The sequence below is a fragment of the Cervus canadensis genome, chromosome 28, assembly GCF_019320065.1.
Source record: "Cervus canadensis isolate Bull #8, Minnesota chromosome 28, ASM1932006v1, whole genome shotgun sequence".
Classification (NCBI taxonomy): domain Eukaryota; kingdom Metazoa; phylum Chordata; class Mammalia; order Artiodactyla; family Cervidae; genus Cervus; species Cervus canadensis.
The window spans coordinates 32,150,354-32,170,110 of NC_057413.1; the positions used below are offsets into that span (position 1 = coordinate 32,150,354).

Below are 19,757 nucleotides of genomic sequence, written 5' to 3' on the forward strand. Positions count from 1 at the left end.
ACACCACAGTTCAAATGCATCAAATCTTCGGCACTCAGCTTTCCTCACAGTCCAACTCTCACATCCATACATGACCACTGGAAAAACCATAGCCTTGACTAGATGGACCTTTGTTGACAAAGTAATGTCTCTGCTTTTTAATATGCTATCTAGGTTGGTCATAACTTTCCTTCCAAGGAGTAAGCATCTTTTAATTTCATGGCTGCAATCACCATCTGCAGTGATTTTGGAGCCCAATAAAATAAAGTCTGACACTGTTTCCACTGTCTCCCCATCTATTTCCCATCAAGTGATGGGACCAGATGCTATGATCTTAGTTTTCTAAATGTTGAGGTTTAAGCCAACTTTTTCACTCTCCTCTTTCACTTTCATCAAGAGGCTTTTTAGTTCCTCTTCACTTTTTGCCATAAGGGTTGTGTTATCTGCATATCTGAGGTTATTGATATTTCTCCTGTGATATAATGGTCTATAAGATGAGATGGCAACTGAAAAATTCAGCTATTTCTACTTTCTTAATCTTGCTTCTTAAATTAGTTGTTAACCATTCTATTGAGCTGGCAAGAAATCTGATTAGTAGAAAGAAATGTACACTTGTGCATATTTTAAACACATTTATTTTCAAATTCTACAGTATATACTGTATGGTAAATATAGATCATCCTTAAACCAAAGTTAATTTAAGCAGTAAAGTTTAGTTCAGTCATCAGTCACTCATTCATGTCTGACTCTTTGTGACCCCATGGACTGCAGCACGCCAGACTTCCCTGTCCATCACCATCTCCTGGAGCTTACTCAAACTCATGTCCATCAAGTCGGTGATGCCATCCAACCACCTCATCCTCTGTCACCCCTTCTCCTCCTGCCTTCAATTTTCCCAGCATCAGGGTCTTTTCCAATGAGTCAGTTCTTTACATCAGGTGGCCAAAGTATTGGAGTTTCAGCTTCAGCATCAGTCCTTTCAATGAATGTTCAGGGCTGATTTCCTTTAGGATTGACTGGTTGGATCTCCTTGCAATCCAAGAGACTCTCAAGAGTCTTCTCCAACAACACAGTTCAAAAACAGTAAAAGGAAGAACCAAAATACGTGAATGACTGCTTTCTGGTGAAGGTCCCCAAGTCCAACTAATGGAGGGTCCAATCTTTTCCATGGTGAAAATGATTGCCTTTTGAGGAAATTACCTGGAACCAAACAAGGTATGTGTTTCAGAAAGGCTTTTGGGGAAATTTGTCACATGAAACAATGTGTTGAATTATGGTAACAGTGCTGCATATGCCTGTGGGTCACAGTAAATTCTAAAATGAGGAAATGTAGAATAGATTCTAATTGAGTGCGTTTTCTATTTTAGGGTGTCCTCAGGCATTGGTTTTGAGAACAAATTGGCCAGGAGACAGTGGTAAGTATGGGAAGCAGGAAAAGAAATTTTATTATATCACCAAGAGGAAATAGCTGAAGCTCTATACACAGAGAGTAAAACTGTCCCAAAGAATGACATCTTGGGGTTTGGTGCATGTTTCTAGGGTTGAACTAAGTGATAAAATCTTACATCAGGATTCTGCATATACTGCCTGTTTGTCTCATTTGATCCATTGGCCTTTGAGACTCTTTAAGGAGAAACAGTATTGCTTTAGAAACAAATCATTTTGATTCATGTTGAGAGCTCCAAGTCACATCTCTTCCTTTTTCTGATGAGCATGTGAAGTTACACTAGAAGTGGGAAGAAATATAAAGAGAAGGAGAGAAGGAGAGAAAGGCAGCATTTTACCTAGAAGAGAGACATCAGTACATTTTTGGCACCAGAAACACAATACCTGATACTGTAAATGTCATTTATTCAACAGTCATTTTTCAGAATTTCTGACATGGCAACACTTTAGTAGACATTTGAGCTATAAAGATGAATTGAAGATGTTTCTGCCCAAACGAGACATATTCTAAGGGGGGATATGAACTGATAAGGAAATTGGGACAACAAAGTATCCTTTCTCTGATGAATTTGCTGGAGACGTCTGGAAGGGGAGGTGTACCTAACCCACATCAGGGACAAAGGGGAAGGATCAAAAATATTTTTTAAAAGGGGGAGGGTGAGCCAAGTTTAATTATCAGATAAATGCACTTGGAATTTCTTCCACTGAGTTGTAACAAGTAGTTATATCAATGCTATTTAAAGATGAGCTAGTATTAAGCCTTGAAAGTCAAACTGGAGGGTTTAATTTAATAGAAATGAGAGATCATTTAAGTTTTTAAGCTGGGAGTGAAAATATGATCAGTTCAGTCAGGTCAGTTACTCAGTCATGTCTAACTCTGTGACCCTGTGGACTGCAGCATGCCAGGCTGCCCTGTCAATCACCAACTCCCAGAGTTTACTCAAACTCATGCCCATCAAGTTGGTGATGCCATCCAACGATCTCATCCTCTCTCATCCCCTTCTCCCCCTGCCTTCAATATTTCCAAGCATCAGAGTCTTTTCCAATGAGTCAGTTCTTCGCATCAGGTGGTCAAAGTATTAGAGTTTCAGCTTGAGCATCAGTCCTTCCAATGAATATTCAGGGTTGATTTCCTTTAGGATTGACTGGTTTGATCTCCTTGCAGTTCGAAGGACTCTCAAGTGACCTCTCCAACAACACAGTTCAAAAGCATCAGTTCCTTGGCGCTCAGATTTCTTTATAGTCCAACTCTCACATCCACAAATGACTACTGGAAAACAATAGCTTTGACTAGATGGACCTTTTTCAGCAAAGTAATGTCCCTGCTTTATAATATGCTGTCTAAATTGGTCATATATTTCTTCCAAGGAGCAAGCTTCTTTTAATTTCATGGCTGCAGCCATCATCTGCAGTGATTTTGGTGCCCCAAGATATAAAGTCTGCCACTGTTTCCATTGTGTCTCCATCTATTTGCCATGAAGTGATGGGACCTGATCATGATCTCAGTTTCTTGAATGTTGAGTTTTAAGTCAACATTTTCATTCTCCTCTTTCATCAAGAGGCTCTTTCATCAAGAGGCTCTTTAGCTTTTCTTTGCTTTCTGCCATAAGGGTAGTGACAACTGTGTATCTGAGGTTATTGATGTTTCTCCCAGCAATCTTGATTCTAGCTTGTGCTTCATCCAGCCTGGCACTTCATATGATATACTCTGTATATAAGTTAAATAAGCAGGGTGACAATATACAGCCTTGACGTACTCCTTTCCCAATTTGGAAGCAGTCTGTTGTTCCATGTCCAGTTCTAACTGTTTCTTTTTGACCTGCATACAGATTTCTCAGGAGGCAGGTCAGGTGGTCTGGTATTCAACTTCTCTTTAAGTATTTTCCTCAGTTTGCTGTGATCCACACGGTCAAACACTTTGCTTTGGAGTAGTCAATAAAGGAGACATAGGTGTTTTTCTTGAACTCTGCTGCTTTTTCCATGACCCAACCGATGCTGGAAATTTGATCTCTTGTTCCTCTGCCTTTTCTAAATCCAGCTTGAACATCTGGAAGTTCATGGTTCATGTACTGTTGATCTTGGATTGGAGAATTTTGAGCATTACTTTACTAGCGTGTGAGATGAGTGCAATTGTGAGTAGTTTGAGCATACTGTGGAATTCTCTTCCTTTGGGATTGGAATGAAAACTGACCTTTTTCCAGTCCTTTGGACACTGTCGAGTTTTCCAAATTTGCTGGCATATTGTGTTCAGCAGTTTCACAGCATCATCTTTTAGGATTTGAAATAATTCAACTGGAATTCCGTCACTTCCACTAGCTTTGTTCTTAGTGATGCTTCCTAAGGCTCACTTGACTTCACATTCCAGGATATCTGGCTCTAAGTGAGTGATCATACCATCGTGGTTATCTGGGTCATTAAGACCTTTTTTGTATAGTTCTTCTGTGTATTCTTGCCACCTTTTCTTAATATATTCTGCTTCTGTTAGGTCCATGTCCTTTATTGTGCCCATCTTTGCATGAAATATTCCCTTGGTATCTCTAATTTTCTTGAAGAGAACTCTAGTCTTTCCTATTCTTGTGTTTTCCTCTATTTCTTTGCATTGATCACTGAGGAAAATATGATAGAAATTATTTTTATGTGCTTCTGTCAGTAGGGTAATTAAGCAATGGGGATTGGAAGTAGGAAGGTAAGCTGTTAACTTGTTTTGTCAGCAACTTAAGTGTGAGGACATGGTCTAAATTTAGGATGGTGGTAATGTCAGAATGTAAATCTGGATTCTGAAATTGTCTAAAATGCTTTTTCCTCATGAACGGGCATATGATTAAAACTAGAGGAGAGAAGAAAGCTATGAAGTCATCAACAAGAATGACCAACTGCTAACTGGTTCAAAGTCTATGAAACTCTCTTGAGATGAAAGTACAGAATTTGAAAGAAACATGGAAATAGATGTAAACAGAAAAGAAGACAAAAGATGTTTTCCCAGTGAAGATAACTAGTGTTAACTTACATGTCCATTTATTCCTTTAATAGTGCTGTGGCTGTGTTTATTTGTTTTAGTGCTATGAAAGGATTCCAAAAGAAAATAAGAATGATTATATTTCTTAAAACCTGGCACTGAATAATGTGAATATGTCCAATAGAAATTTGTCAGTTAAAATAAATCTTAATATACCTCATAATTGACAGATATTTTAAAAAAAATATTTACTTGGCTGCACCAGGTCTTAGTTGTGGCATATGGGATCTTCAGTCTTTGCTGTACCACACAGGATCTTTAGTTGCAGAATGAAAAGTCTTAGCTGTAACAGGTGGGATATAGCTCCTCAACTAGGTATCAAACTCAGACCTCCGGAATTGGGATTTCAGCATCTTAGCCACTGGGTCACCAGGAAAGTCCTCAGTTCAGTTCAGTTGCTCAGTCATAACCGACTCTTTGCGACCCCACGGCCTGCAGCATGCCAGGCTTCACTGTCCATCATCAACTCCTGGAGCTTGCTCAAACTTATGTCCATCAAGTCAGTAATGCCATCCAACCATCTCATCCTGAGAAAAATATGATGTAAATTATTTTAAGTGTTTCTGTCAGTAGGCTAATTAAGCAAAGGGGATTGGAGGTAGGGAGGTAAGCTGGTAACTTACCTTGTCGTCCCCTTCTCCTCCCACTTTCAATCTTTCCCAGCATCAGGGTCTTTTCCAATGATTTAGTTTTTCCCATCAGGTGAACTAGGTATTGGAGCTTCAGCTTCAGCATCAGTCTTAGTAGATGTTATTTTAATACCAAATGATCTTTAGAAGAAAAATGTGTTATGTGGCACTAAGTATAGTCCTAGTGTGAGAATTAAGCCGACTAAATTTTTTCTGTCATGATTAATATAAATAAACGGAAGAAGAAATTACTTATTGAATAATTGAGTACTTCAGATATTCCAGACTTTGTACTAGGGCTCTACTGCAACAAACTTTTTCTTGAATTAGAGTGTACATATATCATATTTTATCTTTTTAGTTAGAAAAGTTAATGGAATGATGTTAGTTTATCTAGCAAATAAGACTGTTACATGAGCAATTTTGAAAAATTGTTTAAAGTCTAAAAGTAAGTGTTCAGATCAATATGAAAAATTTTAGGCAACTGATTTGTAATGGCATACTCTTGGTTATATGAATTTTTACCTTAATTTATATGTAGACTACCTTGGAAATGATTGAGGGCAGGGGGAGAGGATGAGATGGTTGTATGGCATCACCAACTAGTTAAGGACAGAAAAGACTGGTGTGCTGTAGATCATGGAGTCTTCGCAAAGAGTTGGACATGACTTGGTAACTGAACAACAACAAAATATGTAGATATATGTAACCATAATATTCTTAGCTGGGGAAGGAAATGACAACCCACTCTGGTATTCTTGCCTGGAGAATTCCATGAACAGAGGAGCCTGGCGGGCTATAGTCCATGGAGTCGCAAAGAGTCAGACACAACTGGGTGACTAAGAAATATTCTTAGCATTCTCTTCTTGCAAAATTTGAACTTTATTCCCGCATTTATCAAAGCTGTTCCATGAAAATATAAGTATTGGTTTGACCAAAGAGTTCATTTGGAGTTTTCCACAAGATGTTACAGAAAAACCCAAACAAATTTTTTTTAGCCAGCCCGATACTCAAAATGTGGGGCACAAACACTATGCATTTTGTGAAATAATCCTGTTTGTTACACATTTTCTGAAAATATATTTCCAGTATAAAAAAACAAAACAAACCTTTCATTTCAAGACCCAAATATTTATTCTTTGTTCAGCACGAGAAGCCTTGGAACCTATAGTGTGTTTCTCAGAAAGAGTCAAACAATATTTTTAATAAATCCTAAGTACCAAGAACTGATAGACAGAGTGCCTGATGAACTATGGGCAGAGGTTGATGACATTGTACAGGAGATAGGGATCAAGACCACCCCCAAGAAAGAGAAATGCAAAAAAGCAAAATGAGGAGGTCTTACAAATAGCTGTGAAAAGAAGAGAAGTGAAAAGCAAAGGAGAAAAGGAAAGATATTCCCATTTGAATGCAGAATTCCAAAGAATCACAAGGAGAGATAAGAAAGCCTTCCTCAGCAATCAATGCAAAGAAATAGAGGAAAACAACAGAATGGGCAAGACTAAAGATCTCTTCAAGAATATTAGAGATATCAAGGGAACATTTCATGGAAAGATGGGCTCGATCAAGGACAAAAATGGTATGGACCTAACAGAAGCAGAAGATATTAAGAAGAGGTGGCAAGAATACACAGAAGAACTGTACAAAAAAGGTCTTCACGACCCAGATAATCGTGATGTTGTGATCCCTCACCTAGAGCCAGATATCCTGGAATGTGAAGTCAAGTGGGCCTTAGGAAGCATCACTATGAACAAAGCTAGTGGAGGTGATAGAATTCCAGTTGAGCTGTTTCAAATCCTGAAAAATGATGCTGTCAAAGTGCTGCATTCAATATGCCAGCAAATTTGGAAAACTTAGCAGTGGCCACAAGACTGAAAAAGGTCAGTTTTCATTCCAATCCCAAAGAAAGGCAATGCCAAAGAATGCTCAAACTAGCACACAATTGCATGCATCTCACATGCTAGTAAAGTAGTACTCAAAATTCTCCAAGCCAGGTTTCAACAGTACATGAACTGCGAGTTTCCAGATGTTCAAGCTGGATTTAGAAAAGGCAGAGAGGAACCAGAGATCAAATTGCCAACATTCGGTGGATCATCGAAAAAGCAAGAGAGTTCCAGAAAAACATCTATTTCTGCTTTATTGACTATGCCAAAGCCTTTGACTGTGTGGATCACAATAAACTGTGGAAAATTCTGAAAGAGATGGGAATACCAGATCACCTGACCTGCCTCTTGAGAAACCTGTATGCAAGGTAGGAAGCAACAGTTAGAACTGGACATGGAGCAACAGACTGGTTCCAAATAGGAAAAGGAGTACACCAAAGTTGTATATTGTCTCCGTGCTTATTTAACTTATATGCAGAGTACATCATGAGAAATGCTGAGTTGGATGAAGCACAAGCTGGAATCAAGATTGTAGCGAGAAATATCAATACCCTCAGATATGCAGATGACAACACCCTTATAGCAAAAAGCAAAGAAGAACTAAAGAGCTTCTTGATGAAAGTGAAAGAGGAGAGTGAAAAAATTGGCTTAAACTCAACATTCAGAATAAAGGAGATCAGTCCTGGGTGTTCATTGGAAGGACTAATGCTGAAGCTGAAACTCCAATACTTTAGCCACCTGATGAGAAGAGCTGACTCATTGGAAAAGACTCTACGCTGGGAGGGACTGGGGGCAGGAGGAGAAGGGGACAACAGAGGATGAGATGGCTGGATGGCATCACCGACCCGATGGACAATGGTTTGAGTAAACTCTGGGAGTTGGTGATGAACAGGGAGGCCTGGCATGCTGCAATTCATGCAGTCACAAAGAGTCAGACATGACTGAGCGACTGAACTGAACTGAAGATCATGGCATCTGGTCCCATCACTTCATGGCAAATAGATGGGGAAACAGTGGAAACAGTAGCAGACTTCATTTTTTTTTGGGGGGGGGGGGAGGGCTCCAAAGTCACTGTAGATGGTGACTGCAGCCATGAAATTAAAAGACCCTTGCTCATTGGAAGGAAAGTTATGACAAACCTAGACAGCATATTAAAAAGTAGAAACGTTAGTTTGCCAACAAAGGTCCATCTAGTGAAGGCTATGGTTTTTCCAGTAGTCATGCATGAATGTGACTGTTGGACTGTGAAGAAAGCTGAGAGCCAAAGAATTGATCCTTTTGAACTGTGGTGTTGGAGAAGACTCTTGCGAGTCCCTTGGACTGCAAGGAGATCCAACCAGTCCATCCTAAAGAAGATCAGTCCTGAGTGTTCATTGAAAGGACTGATATTGAAGCTGAAACCAATACTTTGTCCACCTGATGCGAAGAACTGACTCATTGGAAAAGACCCTGATGCTGGGAACGATTGAAGGGGGGAGGAGAAGGGGATGACAGAGGATGAGATGGTTGGATTATATCACCAACTCAATGGATATGAGTTTGGGCAAACTCTGGGAGTTGGGGATGGACAGGGATGCCTGGCTTGCTGCAGTCCATGGGGTCGCAAAGAGTCAGACACAACTAAACTAAACTGAAGTACCAAGAAAGTAACAGAGCATCTACAAATATGAAACATAGTCTTTTCGTTAGAGAACTTTGAAATCTAACTTGAGACAGAAACAAAAATATATTTCACACAAATTATTTGGGGGCATGAACAGGGGTCAAGTGTGTCGAAAAATTCAGAGCATACTTCTGGAAAGATGGTTATTTGATTGAGAATTCATAACACACCAAAAGAAAATAGAAGGAAAAAGAAGATCATTTCATTTAGGGGGAGCAACACCTGCAATGCATTAGGATGGAGTGTAGGGGAAAGAGCAAAAAATATTCATAAAATGATGTTTTTAGATAATCAACATTAATGCATGTTTCAATGTTCAGAGTCCAAAATAAGTTTAATAAATGCATGAACATATAACCCTAGCTTGATACTTCTGGAGTAAGAGCGTAATTATAGAGCTAATTTAAACTCCCTAATATCAATTTAAGATATGGAGTTGTTAAGTGACCCAAACTTACTTTCTTGAAAAGAAAGAAGAGATATAATTTTAGAGTAGTAACAGTTCACAGATGCTTATTCTAGTCAGATACATGAAAATATTCATCTTCAGATACATGAAAATTATCTGTAGGCTCTATCATCCTTTGTGATTCTCTAGAAAGGGTAATAATATCTGAGAAAACCACTACCTATAAGTGAATTTGAGGGATGTGACCTGAAGGAGGAGGCAGGCTGGGCTAACAAGTGTAATGGCTGAGGTTCTTGTGACTCTGATGTTAGCAGAAATAAAGAAAATTACTTTTTCTCTGACTCCATCTCAGAGACATGGTGCAGAGCAGTCTCAAGGTAGAGCTGTCATTTAACTAAAGAAAAGTGCTGCAGAGGAAAGAGTGATTGCAGAAGTTCATGCTACAGGAAGGCCTATGAGACCTTTGTGATGGGTACAGAGGAACTGTGCTTTCAACCGTGTCGTGTGCCTGAGAATTCAGTTAACTAGGAGGCCTGTGCTAGATCTTGGGCCAATCAGGTTCCAGTCAAGGAAAACTGTATTCACCTGTAATACTTAAATGTTGGCTTCTTACACAGGGAACTGATTAAAGCATAAAACAGATGATGAAATGGATAGATGAAGCCAACCAGAGAAAAATGAGGCAACACAGAAATTAGCAACAGGGGCAAGTCATAACCAACCTTGGGCAGGAGGGTCATAAGGATCAGGAGTTGCTGCTATAAAATAGGAGTCTTGGATTACCTGATGAGATCTGCAATCAGGCAGGCCACAGTGGTGGGAAGTGAAGCATGGAAGAGACATAGCTCCTGCCTAAGAAGGTGCAGGAGGCAGGCTGGCTATCGGAAGAAACAGCTTGGTTCTTCTCTTCTCCCTAACCCCCAGTCTTGTACCCCAACCCTCAGCCCGTATCAGCAGAGCCAGGCTTCCAGAACAGGAAGCCTCAGGGGTCAGATCTTGCTCTCCATCACTAACCCAGGGGATCCAAGCACAAAATCACCTGAGACTCAATTTAGAGAGATAATAGGACTATGTGGCTGAAAAAAAGGAAGCCTGCAAAGACTAGGTTATTAGAAGTTCTGAGTGTAAGATAATACATTTAAAACATATTCCCTCTCTTATTCAGCAATAAAATGGGAACATCTGGATGCACACCCCCAAATTAGTTTTAATTTGGCTAGAAACACTCATCAGAAAAAACAACTGATTTTTTTTTTTTTCTCTAAAGAAAATTGCAGGCAAGGGTGGGATGTTCTGAGAGAATAGCACTGAAACAAGTATACTATCAAGGGTGAAACAGATCACCAGCCCAGGTTGGATGCATGAGACAAGTGCTCAGGGCTGGTGCACTGGGAAGACCCAGAAGGATCGGATGGGGAGGGAGGCGGGAGGGGGGATCGAGATGGGGAACACATGTAAATCCATGGCTGATTCATGTCAATGTATGGCAAAAGCCACTACAATATTGTAAAGTAATTAGCCTCCAACTAATAAAAATAAATGAAAAAAAAATTGATATGCTACAATTCTAAATCAAATGTAAATTTAGATTTAATAACCATTTATTTCCACTAGGTGGAGCCATTTGCTTAAACTAGCTGCAGGAGAAGAGATTGAAATAGTGCACGTTTATAATTTTACGTAGCTGTTTAGTTGCTAAGTCATGTCTGATAAGAAACTGCAAAACAGTTTTCCAAAGTAACTATACCATTCACATTCCCTCTAGCGACGAAGGTTCCAGTTGTTCCAAAGTCTTGTTAGGACTTGGCCACTCCCTTGCAGGACATTTGGTCCTGGATGTTTGGGAAAAGACCAAAGGTCTGATAACCCTATCTGATTCCATTCATATGACATTCTTGAAATGGTAAAACTCCAGAAACAGAAATTGGATTAGTAGATGTCAGGAACTGGAGTGGGAAGAAGGGACTAAATGCAAAAGGGGCATTGGTAAACCTGTAGAAGAGGTTAAATTATTCTATATCTTGTTTGTAGTAGTGGTTTCATGATTATGGACATTTGTAAAAAGTCTTTGAATATACACCTAAAAATGCTGACTTGTACTAAAAAAAAAGAAAACTGCATTTTAATGTCCTATTTTGCAAAATAGCCTACATGTAAGATTTTTCTCTTTGTTGTGTTAGTGTATTCTACAAATTAGAAGATCCTTGACTAATCAAAGGCTTACTTACCAAATTATAATGCTGGCCTGAGCCTGAGATGTGAAGTATGATTTGAGTCTCTGTGCTTTTAGTGACCTGTAGTATTTTGATAAATGCCATTGCCTAAAACTATTCGGTAGAAGGTTTGGGCACCATTTGTGTTTGTTGCTCTAGAAGCAGTAGTAGCCCCTAAAGGAAAATCTGATGCTCATTTCAAAGATGCAATATAAACAAAATTCAACATGATGCCTTTTACACAATTATTCAATCTTTCATCACATAGTGCTTTATGCATTTCAAAGTGATTTGATGTGTTTTCATTTAACTGATCATCACAAAACTTGTGGAAGTTGGGTAAGGGCTTCTAAAAGATACAAAAGCTCAACAAAGAAAATAACACAATTGAGGCAGCCTTTTACACCAGGTCTGTAAATAATCATACAGTCTTATTTCTTGTTAATACTAGTAGAAAATACTTACTGAGCACCTTCTCTGTGCCAGGCACTTTTAAAAGAACACCACATATATTAACTTATTTAGTCATCAGAACAATTCTATGAAGTAGTTTTTATAATGTTTTCATTTTAAAGATAGAAAAACTAAGAGAAAAAGAGGTTAAATTATGGCTAATAACAATGCGAGTTTTGGCAGTCTAATGAAATACCTTCTCTTTAAAATAGTGTCTTTAAATATTTACTCAACAAGCAATATTCTTAATTAAAAAAACATACATTTGTATTTGTATTAGGACTCTTCTCCTAAAATGTGTATGTAATTCAGTGGTGTGCTGTCAAACTATTTCAGTGGCTCTCTGAAAAATAGAAAGCCCTGATTTGTTGAATGCTACGGTGGCTCAGTGGGTAAAGAATCTGCTTTCAAGGCAGAAGACACAGGAGATGCAGCTTTGATCTCTGGGTTGGGAAGGTCCCTGGAGAAGGAAATGGCAATCGACTCCAGTATTCTTGCCCGGAGAATCCCATGAACAGAGTGGACTGGAGGGTTACAGTCCATAGCGTTGCAAAGAGTTGGACATGATTGAAGTGACTCAGCACTCATGCATGGTCTGAATGCTCGTGTTCACCATGCCCCCAAGTTCATGTATTGGAATTTGAATGCTCAATTTGATGGTGTTAGAAGGGGCCTGTGGGAGGTAATTAGATCCTCTTGAATGGGATTAGAGATCCCATTGAGCTCCTTATCTCCTTCCACCATATGAGGATACAAAGAGAAGTTTGCAATCTGGAAGAAGACTTACACTTGACCACACAGACACCTGATCTGAGATATCAGCCTCCAGAACTGTGAGAAATAAATTTCAGTTTTGGATAAGCCACCTAGCCTGTGTTATTTTGTTGTAACAGCCCAAATGGATTAGGAATTCAGTCTGCCAATTTCTGTGGTATAAAAGTCCCATCTGGATCTACATACAGCCACCAAAGTGAGGAGAGGAGCACACATTTGGAGGTCATAGAGCTGTGGCTCTAGCACGCCCTTGTCTGATTAAAATTACTACTGTACCCAAGATGACATGTAAGACCTTAAATGTGATAAGCCACCCTTGAAAATGTTATTAAAACACAATTCATTTTATTTTCTGCTATTCTGTGCAACCTAATGTGAATTAAACTGTTTAAGATATGTTCATGTTCAGTCACTATTTATGAAGAATTATGTTTATTTTTTATTTTTTTTTTTACTGATTACAATCAGGCTTGTCTGCGATGATGCAACCATGTAGCAGCAAGAGGGGGCCAAAAATTTGCCACAGTACAATGGTCAGTAGATGTAGGCCATGAGTCAGGTGCAAGATAATTTCAAAATCATAGTTCCTGAGATTGTTTTGCAGCCAGAACAGTTATCAAGAGTCCAAATAGTAACTTGGAAGTCTTGAGTTTCAGTCTATGAATTACACATGTTTGCCATAGAATGTAGTCACCCCAAGAGTTCCTTCAGTAGCTCTTTGGGGTAAAATGGCCATGTATTTAAGTCCCTATAGCCTAGAGCCATGTCAGCTGAACTATAAGCAGTCAGTGGGACAACCTGGACTTCTGAATGGCACCAAGGCTGAGCTCACAGGCATCTTGCTCTGTGACACCTGCTTCTGCCCAAGCTCCCTCTTCTCTAATACCAGTATTGTCTATCCTTATTATTAAAGCTGCTGCACAATAAAAATATTTTATAAATACATGTCTGGAACTAAACACTGTCTAATACTTTCCATTTTCTCCTTCTTTGTTCTCCAAAATACATATGTGAAAAATAAAATCAAAGTCTTCTGTCATCAGCTCACCATACTCTTCCTATCTGTGTTTCGTTTTCTGTTCATTCTTTCTTCTTATTCTGCCTCTGCCATGAAACTGTTTCCAGAAGTATCATAAAATTCTACTGAGGAAATGTGAATATCTTCTGACATTTCTTCTATAACAACAGCGCTGAAAGGATGTAATACAGCAAGATAAAGGTTCTTAGTGACCTTTTTGGCTGCCATGCCTTTACAATTCTATTAGCATTTCAAATCTAAACAATGACAAAATAACCTTATTCTACAAAACCGTATTCCCAAGCTTGAGCAAGCTGGGAGGCCCTGCTTCTTTCTGTTAACAGGTAGGTGACTCTGCTTGCCCCACCCTCTGGAGAGACTGGTCTGAGGAGAAAGCTTTACCAGCTGGTGTAGGTGTCCACATGGGTGGAAAACTCCCCCGGCATTAGGATGCTTGGAACTCTTTTGCCTTTTCCATTGTTATTATTTTCCTTCAGTCTTTCCATTGGGAAAGAAAAAGCCTAAAAGCTAACGATTGTTAAAAGTCTTTGCCAGCTCATTGGTTCTGGATTAAGAAAGAAACAACAAACCAAAACCACTATAGGTAAAATTACTGATCTTTCAAATGGAGACTATTGAAATCTGCCCCGAAAATAAGGTAGGATGAATTAACCAAGTAAACCCAAATATTTCATTCATTGAACAAACAAATGTATGTTATTCAGCTTCCAGATACCAATCCTATTTTAAAGATCTAAGAATCCAAATTTGGGTAAAACATCAATTGGCAATTTGTAGTCCAAAATTACTAACTTTGATAAAACTTTCAAATTAATATATTAATGCTGCTGCTGCTAAGTCACTTCAGTCATGTCCGACCCTGTGCGACCCCATAGACTGCAGCCCACCAGGCTCCCCTGTCCCTGGGATTCTCAAGGCAAGAACACTGGAGTGGGCTGCCATTTCCTTCTCCAATGTGTGAAAGTGAAAAGTGAAAGTGAAGTCGCTCAGTCGTGTCCGACTCGTAGAGACCCGATGGACTGCAGCCTACCAGGCTCCTCCGTCCATGGGATTTTCCAGGCAAGAATACTGGAGTGGGGTGCCATTGCCTTCTCCACATTAATGCTAATCTGTAGCAGTTAATGAATTTTCAAGCAAGATATTAAATCTGAGCTTCAGGTAGCCACATCATGGATATATGAGAAGATAAACATTTCCTGGCATTTATCATTATAAGTTTTATTATCTATTCTAGATAAATCCAATTAGGAATCTGAAACACAGATAAAATCCTTAAAGGAAAGATTTTATTTTGAGCTAAAAAGCAAAAGAAAAGTCTGTTTCACCTCCCTTCTGTCCATCTCATCTTTCATTCAAATCTCATCTCTTCTATGAAGCCATCTTTTAAAATCTCAGCCCAAATTAACCTCTTCTTTTTAAAATCTGTGTATTTAATATATTAATGTTAAACCAGTGGTTGTTATTCCTAGTGCATTTTAGAATCACCTGTGGAGTTTAAAATTACATACCCATTTCCAGGCTACAACCTTAGAAACTTATTTGATAAACACATGTATGGTCCTGGCATTTGCATTTTTAAAACATACTACATATAACATGTTCTTAGCTAAAAAGCACTACTCAAGTTACACTTTACAATTTTATACTTTATAATAGCACCTAATCTATATTTGTATTCTTGTATCCCAACTGAACTGTGATTGTTGTTTGGGTACAAGCACAGACTCATATGTACTTTGTTCTTTGCAACACATGAAAACTTACTCTGAATGTGTAAGAATTTCCACACTACTTGTTTGAAAAAGTGGCAAGGAATTTCAACACCTCTATATGATACACTTGTTTTTCTATTCATGTTATTTAAACAGTAGTGGATCACGAGTAAATGTTATTTGTTCATTTACATTTAATATTGATTTTCAGAAAGTTTCCTAAATTAGAGAAGATACTAGAGAGTCAGAGAGGGATGCTCTCGAGTATAGTGGAGTTAAACTCATGTTGGAGCAAATCCAAAATTTGTTCTTTTTTCTTTTTGTTTTTTATTGAAGGATAATTGCTTTACAGAATTTGCTGTTTTCTGTCAACTCTCAGCATGAATCGGCAATATGTATACATACACTCTTCCCTTTTGAACCTCCCTCCTATCGCCCTCCCCATCCCACCCCTCTGGGTTGATCCAGGGCCCCTGTTCGAGTTTCCTCAGCCATACAGCAAATTCCCATTGGCTATGTATTTTACATATGGTAATATAAGTTTCCATGTTACTCTTTCCATATAGCTCACCCTCTCCTCCTCTCTCCCCATGCACATAAGTTTATTCTCTATGTCTGTTTCTCCATTTCTGCCCTGTAAAAAAATTCTTCAGTGCCATTTTTCTACATTCGGTATATATGCATTAGAAGACAGAATTTATATTTCTCTTTCTGACTTACTTCACTCTGTATAATAGGTTCTAGTTTCACCCACCTCGTCAGAACTGACTCAAATGTGTTCCTTTATATGGCTGAGTAGTATTCCATTGTGTACATGTACCACGACTTCTTTATCCATTCATTTGTCAGTGGGGATCTAGGTAGTTTCCATGTTCTAGCTATTGTAAATAGTGCTGCAATGAACAAAGGGATACATGTGTCCTTTTAATAATTAATTTATTTATTTTAATTGGAGGCTAATTACTTTACAATATTGTGGTGGTTTTTGGCATACATTGACATGAATCAGCCACGGGTGTACAGGTGTCCCCCATCCTGAACGCCCCCTCCCACCCCCTTCCCCATCCCATCCCTCAGGGTCATCCCAGTGCGCTAGCATTGATTGCCCTGTTTCATGCATCTAACCTCGACTGGTGATCTATTTCACATATGGTAATATATGTTTCAATGCTATTCTGTCAAATTATCCCACCCTCAACTTCTCCCACAGAGTCCAAAAGTCTGTTCTTTATATCTGTGTCTCTTTTGCTGTCTCACATACAGGGTCATTGTTACCATCTTTCTAAATTCCATATATATGTGTTAATATAGTCTATTGGTGTTTTTCTTTCTGACTTACTTCACTCTGTATATTAAGCTCCAGTATCATCCACCTCATGAGAAATGATTCAAATGTGTTCTTTTTAATAGTTGAGTAACATTCCCTTGTGTATATGTACCACAGCTTTCTTATCCATTCATCTGCCGAAGGCCATCTAGGTTGCTTCCATGTCCTAGCTATTTTAAACAGTGCTGCGATGGACATTGGGGTGCACGTGTCTCTTTCAGTTCTGGTTTCCTCGGAGTATATGACTAGGAGTGGGATCGCTGGGTCATATGGCAGTTCTATTTCCAGTTTTTTAAGGAATCTCCACACTGTTCTCCATAGCGGCTGTACTAGTTTGCATTCGCACCAGCAGTGTAAGAGGGTTCCCTTTTCTCCACACCCTCTCCAGCATTTATTGTTTGTAGACTTTTTGATAACAGCCATTTTGACCAGTGTGAGATGGTTCTTCATTATGGTTTTGGTGTGCATTTTTCTGATAATGAGTGATGTTGAGCATCTTTTCCTGTGTTTCTTAGCCATCTGTATGTCTTTGGAGAAATGTCTGTTTAGTTCTTTGGCCCATTTTTCATTGGATCTTTTGTCTTCCTGGAATTGAGCTGCAGGAGTTGCTTCTATATTTTTGAGTTTAATTCTTTATCAGTTGCTTCATTTGTTATTATTTTCTCCCATTCTGAAGGCTGTCTTTTCACCTTGCATATAGTTTCCTTTGTTGTGCAAAAGCTTTTAAGTTTAATTAGGGTCCCAACTGTTTATTTTTGCTTTTATTTCCAATATTCTGGGAGGTGGGTCATAGAGGATCCTGCTGTGACTTATGTTAGAGAGTGATTTATGTTTTCCTCTAGGAGTTTTATAGTTTCTGGTATTACATTTATATTTTTAATCTATTTTGAGTTTATTTTTGTGTACGGTGTTGGAAAGTGTTCTAGTTTCATTCTTTTACAAGTGGCTAACCAGTTTTCCCAGCACCACTTGTTAAATAGATTGTCTTTTCTCAACTGTGTATTCTTGCCTCCTTTGTCAAATATAAGGTGTCCATAGGTGCATGGATTTATCTGTGGGCTTTCTATTTTGTTCCATTGATCTATGTTTCTGTTTTTGTGCCAGTACCACACTGTCTTGATTACTGTAGCTTTGTAGTATAATCTGAAGACAGGAAGGTTGATTCTTTCAGCCCCATTCTTCTTTCTCAAGACTGCTTTGGCTATTTGGGGTCTTTTGTGTTTCCATATGAATTGTGAAATATTTTGTTCTAGTTCTGTGAAAAATGCCATTGGTAATTTGATAAGGATCACATTGAATCTGTAGATTGTATTTGGTAGTTTAATTATTTTCACAAAACTGATTCTTCCTACACAGAAACATGGACTATCTCTCCATCTGTTTATGTCATTTTTGGTTCCTTTCATCAGTTCAGTTCAGTAGCTCAGTCATGTCCGTCTCTTTGCAACCCCATGAACAGCAGCATAACAGGCTTCCCTGCCCATCACCAACTCCCGGAGTCCACCTAAGCCCATGTCCACTGAGTCAGTGATGCCATCCAGCCATCTCATCCTCTGTTGTCCCCTTCTCCTGCACCCTCAATCTTTCCCAGCATCAGGGTCTTTTCCAATGAGTCAGCTCTTCATATCAGGTGGTCAAAGTATTGGAGTTTCAGCTTCAGCATCAGTCCTTCCAATGAACACCCAGGACTGATCTCCTTTAGGGTGGACTGGTTGGATCTCCTTGCAGTCCAAGGGACTCTCAATAGTATTCTCCAACACTATAGTTCAAAAGCATCAATTGTTCGGTGCTCAGCTTTCTTTATAGTCCAGCTCTCACATCCATACATGACTACTGGAGAAACCACGGCCTTGACTAGATGGACCTTTGTTGACAAAATAATGTCTCTGCTTTTTAATATGTTGTCTAGGTTTGTCATAACTTTCCTTCCAAGGAGTAAGTGTCTTTTAATTCCATGGCTGCAATCACCGTTTGCAGTGATTTTGGAGTCCAAAAAAAAAAAAATAAAGTCAGCCACTGTTTCCACTGTTTCTCTATCTATTTGCCATGAAGTGGTGGGACCAGATGCCATGATCTTAGTTTTCTGAATTTTGAGCTTTAAGCCAACTTTTTCACTCTCCTCCTTCACTTTCATCAAGAGGCTCTTTAGTTGTTCTTCACTTTCATTCATCAGTGTCATAATTTTCTGTGTACAGTTCTTTTCTCACCCCAGGTAAGTTTCTTCCTAGATATTTAATTCTTTTTGTTGCAATGGTGAATGGGATTGATTCCTTAAATTTTCTTTCTGATTTTTCAGTTAGTATATAGAAATGCAAGTGTTTTTCGTGTGTTGCTTTTGTATCTCACAACTTTGCTAAATTCACTGATTAGCTATAGTAACTTTCTGATGCTATCTTTAGGGTTTTCTATGTACAGTATCATGTCATCTGCACACAGTGAAAGCTTTACTTTTTCTTTTCTGATCTGGATTACTTTTACTTCTTTTCCTTTTCTGATTGCTGTAGATAGGACTTCCAGAACTATGTTGAATAATAGTGGTTATTCAAGACAAGTGGCACCCTTGTCTTCTTCCTGATCTTAGGGGTAATGCTTTCAATTTTTCACCATTGAGAATAATGTTTGCTGTAGGCTTATCATATAGGGCCTTTGCTATGTTGAGGTAGGTTCCTTCTATGCTGATTTTTTGAAGAGTTTTAATCATAAATGGGTGCTGAATTTTGTCAAATTCTTTTTCTGCATCTATTGAGATTATCATATGATTTTTACCTTTCAATTTTTTAATATGGTGTATCACATTGATTGATTTGTGTATATTGAAAAATCCTTGCATTCCTGGAATAAACCCAAGTTGATCATGGTGTATGAGCTTTTTGATGTGTTGCTGAATTTTGTTTGCTGAAAGTTTGTTGAGGATATTTGCATTTATGTTCATCAGTGATATTGCCCTGTAGTTTTCTTTTTTGTGTTGTCTTTGTCTGGTTTTGGTATCAGGATGATGGTGGCCTCAAAGAATGTGTTTGGAAGTGTTCCTTCCTCTGTAATTTTTTGAAAGAGTTGTAGAAGGATAGGCATTAGCTCTTCTCTAAATGTTTGATTGAATTATCCTGTGAAGCCCCGTCTAGTCCTGGACTTCTGTTTTTTTGGAGTTTTCTTTTATCATATCTTCAATTTCAGTGCTTTTAATTGGGTTGTTCATAATGTTTATTTCTTCTTA

General features: G+C 38.6%; 1 protein-coding gene across 4 annotated transcripts in view; it reads right to left on the minus strand.

Moving 5' to 3' along the window:
* Positions 1-966: 966 nt before the first annotated feature.
* KHDRBS2 (KH RNA binding domain containing, signal transduction associated 2) overlaps positions 967-19,757 on the minus strand; it is a 714,887-nt gene continuing 696,096 nt past the window's right edge. For all 4 annotated transcript variants that reach the window (XR_006266123.1, XR_006266120.1, XM_043450331.1 and 1 more), the window contains one exon: positions 967-1,179. The gene's annotated coding sequence lies outside the window, so the exon portion shown is untranslated. The remainder of the gene's footprint in view (positions 1,180-19,757) is intronic.